Here is a 7987-nt window from a genome sequence, read left to right as displayed (position 1 = left end):
AAGGAAGGAAGGAAGGAAGGAAGGAAGGAAGGAAGGAAGGAAGGAAGAAGGGAGGGAAGGAGTCAGGAAAATTTGGTGCCAGACTTGGTAGCACACACTTATAATTCCAGAACCCAGGAGACAAACTCAAGAAGATCATGAGTTCAAGGACAGCCTGTTCTACACAGTGAATTACAAAGTGGAGGCAGCACCAGGGAGTACGTTCATTGGGGAGCACTCTGGGTCCTGTCATCAACAAGAGTAAAAATGAATACATAGTGGACTGAATTTAGCCTGCAGACCATAGGTTCTTATCCCTGCTCCATGTGTGTACGACATTGCAACGGGTCAGAGCACCCCAGCTCTGAAAACTAAGTTCTGACAGACAGAAAGGTATCGCTGTTCCTGGTGGTGCCTCACACCTGAAACGCCAGGACATGGGAGGCTGAGGCACGACTGTCACAAGTTCCAAGTCAGTCTTCGAAAAGAAAACATAATAAAACTAAAATACTCCAAGGCTTGTTATAGAGGCTAAAAAAGACACCTCAAAGTGGAGGGCTTGCTGCACAGAATGAATTTAACCCCTGGTTTAACCAAGGAAGCCAACTGTAACCTCAGCCCTTGGGTGGGGGAGTGGGGCTCAACTGCCAGCCAGTCTAGCTGAAAGAGAAAGCGCCAGGCTCAGTGACAGACCCTGCCTCAAAAGAATAAAGACAGAAAATAGAGCGAGGTACCCAGTCGTGACCTCTGACATCCACACACCCAAGCACAGCAGAATCCACCTTTACAAATGTGCAACACACACACACACACACACACACAGGATCATTGAAATCCCTTCTCTAAATGTTTATTATTTTGGTAATAATAAAATAATAATAATGATGAGAGATGGCTCAGCAAACAAACGCACTGGTTGCTCTTCCAGAGGACCCGAGTTCCAGTCCCACCACCCACATAGCACCTTATAACAATCAGAAAATCCAGTCCCAGGGCATCCAGTGCCCTCTTCCAAACTCTGAAGGCAACAGGCACAGATGTGATGCATAAGCATACATGCAGGTAAAATACCTGCACACACTAAAATGTTTTCATTGTATTTTATGTGTGTGAGTGTTGTGTCTGAATGTGTCTGTGTATTGCTTGTGTACAGTGGCACAGTGTCTGCAGAAGCCAGAAGACCTGGACAGATACCCCGGAACTGTTGTTGCAGACATTGTGAACTTCTATGTTGACGCTCGGAATGGAACCTGGGCCCTCTGGTAGAGCAGCCAGTGCTCTTAACCACTGAGCAATCTCTCCATACCCTCACTGAAGTAATTTTCAGACCATAGGTGTCAAAGCCAGGCAGTCTCAGCTCCTTAAAGCTGGCAGGTCCAGGCAACAGGAGAGAGAGGTCCCAGTCCCGCCAGGTCTCTCCAGAGCTGAACAGGATGGTGTGTGTCCGTGGCCCAAAGAAACACACCTGGATGGGAGTCCTGTCAAAGCAGGAACTCAACTTTAATGTAACAACTTTTTGTTTATATAAACTTGGAGCATAGAGAGGAGAAATTTTGGTGAGGTAAGATGACATAGGGGGCAGGGAAGGGTGACAGAGGATGTGGGGTGACTGACTGGGCCAATGGCAAGGCTCTACAACAGCAACAGCTAAGCAGAGGCAAGGCCAAACAGGTCCTACTGAATCATCCTGGTACAGAAGTGACTAAGACAGGTCTCAAACTCGAGTCAGGCTTGGGTTTGTCCACAAGGCCCAAACCAGGGCCAAAATGGAGCCCAACAGCGTGCACACACAGACAGGAAGGGCATGCACTTCAACGGACCAGCCACCCTCTCCTGCTCAGGGAAGAGGGTTGGGTGGAATGTGGGAACAGAGTGAGCTGCGTGGGGGTGGCAGAGCACCTGATATCCACAGGGACCCCACAGTCACAGTGGAGGTGCGCACAGGTCAAAGTTTGGGCCGGTCAGCAGTGTTCCTGCCTTCCACGCACCACTGGCACAGATGGGGAGGACAGGCGAGGGGCCCAACAAGGCAAGATCAGATAATTGCCAATGTATTAATTAATTGATGGTTTTCTATTTCCCATAATGATCCTTTTCAGCTCATTGCTTTCTGTCCTTGTATTTATACTGTGTTCTTTCTGTACAAAGGTAGGATGTGTGCCTCTGTCTAGTTGTTAAGGTTATGTGCCCTTTTGAGACAAATGTATGTCTTCGTACTATGTTTCCAAACCCTTTACAAATTTATCTTTTTGTAACAGGGGATAACCTTAAACTTTTGGTCCTCCAGCCACCACATCAGTGCTGGGATTATAGAAATGGCTACTGTGCCCAGTTTTATGGCATGTTGGGGATCAAACCCAGGGCCTGGTGTATGCTAGGCAGGTACTCTACCAACTGAGCCACGTTCCCAGCACACAAAGTTATCAATTTTACTCTCTACCAGTATATAGCTTCAGGGCATTTATTTGCATCTGGTGATAGAATAGAAAATACATCTTAAGTCTGAACTTCAATAGACCATATTCAAGTCATTTTAAGATATTTATTACACACAGATGTCTCTGTCCAAAATAAAGTAAAAACCAAAATCATAATTCAGTTTCTCTCTTCCTCCCTCTCTCTGACTTGTCTAAGCTGACCTTGAACTCACTATCCAGCCGAGGATAACCTTGAACTTCTGATCCTCCTGCCTCCACCTCTCAAGTGCCAGGATTACAGACTAGTAGTACCATGTCCAGCATAATTCTTACTTTCAAAAGCTCCCACACTCTGGAGTTCGCTGATAAGCAATCTAGTGTTTAGAAGACACTGCTTTGAAGTTTTAAACAGTCATTAAAATCACATACAAAGGCAATTCTAACACATTACGGGCTTCCTCACTCCTAGAGATATACAGAACACCGAGGAGGGTAACCGTTCTTGTCTACCGATGTGTCTCTAACACAGGTTCACCACAGCCAATAGGTGGGCCAGCCACCAAGGCACACTAGGTCCCCCTGGTGTTCATCCTTATAATGCTTCTAAAGACACAAGACAAAAACAGTGGGTTTTCAGGCAAAAAAAAAAAAAAAAACAAAAACAAAAAAAACCAAAAAAACAAAAACTACACATTAAAAGCCAGATTAAAATGACTTCTGTGCTCTTGGATTCCTTCCACGGGAATTTAGACAGCAAGTCTGATGCCCCAGAATGCATCACCAACAAGTTCTGAGACTGAACACAACCTGGGCCATGCATGTATGTTACAGATATTTGTCCTTCTTGTCAGGAAGACAAACATGCTAAGGACCCTCACAACTCCCTTGCTTAGAATCAAACATGAAGTCCCTCCTCTCCCCTGACTGTTAGTCCTGTCTTTGCTGAACTCCGGCTGTGTAGTGTCCACAGCACAGTGAATACACTCTGGCCCCTCTTCTAAACTACATCAACCTTTGCTGTCTGCGAATCCCATCAGAACTGCTGGATTTTGTTTGTTTGTTTGTGGTTGTGGTTTTATTTCTCTGAGAGGTGCTGTTGAGACAGGATCCATATAGCTCAGGGTAGCCTCAAACTTGCTACAAGGCAAGGATGACCTTGAACTGATCCTCCTGCCTCTACCTCGTAAGCACTGGGATTACAGGCTTGTGCCCTGACACCTGGCTCTTCGTTCTAAATATATCCAGGATCAGGCTGAACTGCCATCTCTGCTTCTCTCTCTGATCCAAGCTAATATCATCTTAACTGCATTATAACAATAATCTTCCAGCTACACCCTGACACCTCCTTAAATTCCCACACAAAAGCTATACTCGTTCTTTTAAAGCACACAACTCTTCAAGGATGAACCCTAGACAAGCCACGAGATGCTATTACTTTCCTCTTTGGTTCAACTATGCCCCACCCCTTATTTATATGGGTGTTTAAACCTACATGTAGGGCTATGTCCCACAGACATGCAGTGCCCAAAGAGGCCAGGAGAGGGCGTCGGATTCTCTGGTACCGGAGTTACAGAGGTTTGGAAGCTGCCGTGGGTCCACAGAGCCATCTCTCCCTTCAGTGCCAATATGGTATAACCTTTCAATTTGCTTGATTCCAAATTCTAGCCCTATGGATGCATAGCTAACTGCCCTGTCCAGAAGGATATCTGGGGCTGGGGGACACGGCTCAGCTGGTATAGGGCTCACCTAGCATGCAGGAAGCCCAGAGTTCAATCTCCAGCGCTGCATAAAACCGGACTTGATGGCACATATTCGTCAATGATGAAGAGGTCAAGGTCGTTCTTGACTACAGAAAGTTCAAGGCTTCCTGGATGACATGAGACCGTCTCAACCCCTAACCCCAAATGGATTTGCTTCTATTCTTTTACTCTGATTCTATGCCATAAAAGAATTGGTTTGTTCCTCGACTCTCTGTCTCTTCCTCTAGAAAATTAGGGAAGGCTTTTTGTTTGTCAGTGCTGTATTCTGAAGACCTAGCACATAGTACCTGGTGTAAAAATATTATTAAAAGACTAAACATCTGAATGAATGAGGTTTACTCTCTCTCACTGATTGACAAACCCCTTTGTTAACATGAGTTTTTAAAAAACAGTATCTCGGGGCTGGAGAGAGATGGCTCAGTGGTTAAGGGCATTGTTTGCTCTTCCAGAGGTCTTGAGTTCAATCCCCAGCAACCACATGGTGGCTCACAACCATCTATAATGTGATCTGATGCCCTCTTCTGGTACTCAGGTGTCCATGCAGATAGAGCACTCATACATAATAAATCTCAAAAGTTTTTTTTAATTAAATTAATAAATAAATAATAAACGGTATCTATTTAGAATCATAGCTCAAGAGTCCGGTGCTATCGAAGTGCCTGGTGAGTCACGGGAGGCTGAAAACACTGTGCACAGAAACCACTGTTATTCAAGACAGGAAGATGGGGCTTGAAGTGCCTATCACGGAGTGTACTACATGGCCTGTTGGCTGAAAGGACCAAGCACTGCTCAATGAGCAGAGCCTAAAGACAGAAGATGGAATAAATGAATGCTAAGTAGGGATGCAGACAGAGGACCGTGAGATTACTATCTTACCCATGCAGATTCTGTTCTAATATAGTCTGTTTCCTATCTGTGTGTGTGTGCACCTCCACCCACCTTGGACCCACAGCCATGTAGCCCAAACTGGCCCAGAGCTTTCTAGATAAGAGTCCCACCTATGCTTAAATTCATGATTCTTCTGCTAGAACTTCATAAATCCTGGAGTTGCGGGTTGTATAGATCCATACCTGGAGCCCAACAGTTATTTATTGACACACGGAAACTGTACATAGTTACGGGGCTCGGGGTGACATTTCAGTATACGTATACAATGGGTAGTGAGGTCAAATCAAAGTAACTGGCATGACTACCATCACAGACATTTCATGTCTTTTTTTTGTTTGTTTTATTTTATACATGTGAGTACACAGTTGCTGTCTTCAGACACACCAGAAGAGGACATCAGATCCCATTACAGATGGTAGTGAGCCATCATGTGGCTGCTGGGAATTAAACTCAAGACCTCTGTTAGAGCAGTCAGTGCTCTTAACCATTAAGCCATCTCTCCAGCCCCAGATATTTCATGTCTTTGTGTTGATAGCATTCCTTTTACAATGCACATCTGAGCTGGGTACGTGACTCCCCGTGGTAGAACACTTACCCAGCACACAGAGAGACCCGTGCTCAAACTCCAGTACTGCACAGGAACAAAAGAAAAAACATCTTGGCTTTTTCTCTCTTTCTCTTTCATTTGTATGGTGCTGGGGATGAAACCCAAGGGTTTCACAAATGTTAGACATGTACTCTTATCACTGAGGGATAGCCACAGAGCATAATTCACTTCATGTGTGCGATGATTAATTGATATATATTTGTTATATATATTAATATATATATATCATACATAAATATAGCACACACACGTGTGTGTGTATTGTACTACCATGAACACATGGATGAAAACCAGAGGATAACCCAGGGATCAAATGCTGGACACTAGGCTTAGCAGCAAGCGCCTTCACCCACTAAGCCCAGTTTCCTTTCTAACTACCTCAGTTGATAGCAAACACTTTCCTGACACCACACCCCCGCCCCCAACCCTTGCAAAGTGAGAAGCCCACAGACTGATTCCTCTGACTTTTTTTTTAACCAACCCCAGATGGCCCCTTCTTGATTAGAAAAGAAGTTGAAAGAAAGTTTAATCTCATAAGCCCCTTTATAAACAATCTGGAAAAGCAGTGTTTTGGTTTCTGGCTGTCAGGATTTTAACTTCCTCAGGTCGGTCACATCTGAAAGCAACACAGAACTTGACATTAGAACAACCCGAATTGGGGCCGGTTGTTGCCACTGGTTTAAATGTCACGTGTTTACTCAGCTGGTGCAGGCTTATGTCCACATCCGCTAAGTCAGGGCATCTTCAACTTTTCCACTGTGACCCTTTTCTTCGCTTGAGATTTGCTCTCAAAATCGTGTGTGTGTGTGTGTGTGTGTAATTTTACCATTTATTAAAGATAAAAGCAAACTTGCATACTAATAGACTAAACATAGTCATCTCTTTTCACATTAAGAATTAAATTTTGAACTGGGGGTGAAGCTGTGGTAGAGCACTTACCATGAATTAAGGGCTGGATTTGATCCCCAGTGTACACACACACATACACACACACCATGGGTGGGGGATAAAATCGTGGCTGAGCATCTGATAACGCAAGACACACAGTGTCTTCAACATTTTCCACAGCTTGTGGGTCTGACTTTTTCAACTTTTCAGTGCTGAAAAGGCCACTCCCTTCTCGTAAGAATTCAGTACAAAGTGGCAGAAGTCTATTTAGGGCCATTTGAGATGCTGTCAGGAATTCTGTCCTAATCTCAAGCCAAAATCCATCACACGATTTTTTTTTAAATGAAACTGAAGTCAGTACTCAAATGGAAACTACTAAAAGGAAACATTTTAACATAATAAAATCTAAAGTATACAAACTTGGTACACATTGAGGAAATACTATAGAAAAATATTAACTGTTTCCTACAGTTAAACCATAGTGTTTCCAAAGGAACAGAAGACTTCGTATGCACAGACTTTACCCAGGACAGTCTGGAATCCCAGCTGAGGCCTTTGGGGGAGTTTTCACTGGAGATGTGTGATACGGGTGTCATTGTGTGTTCAGACTCAGGGGTGCAGTGTGACACGGACATGACCTGCCAGAAACATCTAAGCTCATTACACATTTGATTCTGAATTCATCTTTGATCATTTCACTTTTTATTTTTAAAGATTTTTCAAGACAGAGTTTCTCTGTATAGTCCTGGCTGTCCTGGAACTCACTCTGTAGACCAGGCTGGCCTCGAACTCAGAAATCCGCCTGCCTCTGCCTCCCAAGTGCTGGGATTAAGCGTGCACCACCACTGCCCGGCTTAAAGATATTTTTAAGAGTGTATTTTGCCTGCACATGTTTTACGTGTGTGCACCATATCCATGCAGTGCCCACATTGGACAGAAGAGGGCGCTGGATCCCCTGGAACTGGAGTTAGAGAGGGTCGTGGACCACCTTGTAGGTTCTGAGAATCAAACCTAGGTCCTCTAAAGGTCCCTAACCACTAATCCACCTCTCCAGCCTTAATTGCACATCTAGAAGCTTTTCACAGTTGCTTTTACTTTTGGTACCATTAAGAGTTTAGGACTAGACAATCTCTACATGTGTAACCTCACAACTCGGCTCTCCCAAGCTGAAATACATCCCAAGGAAATGGCAGGCCTCCCCAAACAAAACAAATACCCTACAATTAAGAAATGGGTGTGAATGCCCGTGATCCCAGCTCTGGGGAAGCTAAGGCAAGAGGATTGACATAAGTTTGAGACGAGCTTAGAGCCACTAGTGAGTTTGAGGACAATCCAGGCTACATAATGAGAGCCCCTCTCAAACAAAAACAGGAAGGAAGGAAGGAAGGAAGGAAGGAAGGAAGGAAGGGAGGAAGGGAGGAAGGGAGGAAGGGAGGAAGGGAGGAAGG

The 7987-nt window shown here is 44.6% G+C and overlaps 1 long non-coding RNA gene across 1 annotated transcript in view; it reads right to left on the bottom strand.

Annotated features, from left to right (window-relative positions):
• LOC114615557 overlaps nucleotides 1-7987 on the bottom strand; it is a 16091-nt gene that overhangs the window by 7177 nt on the left and 927 nt on the right. The window lies entirely within an intron of this gene.

The sequence above is a fragment of the Grammomys surdaster genome, unplaced genomic scaffold, assembly GCF_004785775.1.
Source record: "Grammomys surdaster isolate TR1022 unplaced genomic scaffold, NIH_TR_1.0 126906, whole genome shotgun sequence".
NCBI lineage: Eukaryota > Metazoa > Chordata > Mammalia > Rodentia > Muridae > Grammomys > Grammomys surdaster.
This window is presented reverse-complemented; position numbering and strand designations above follow the sequence as displayed.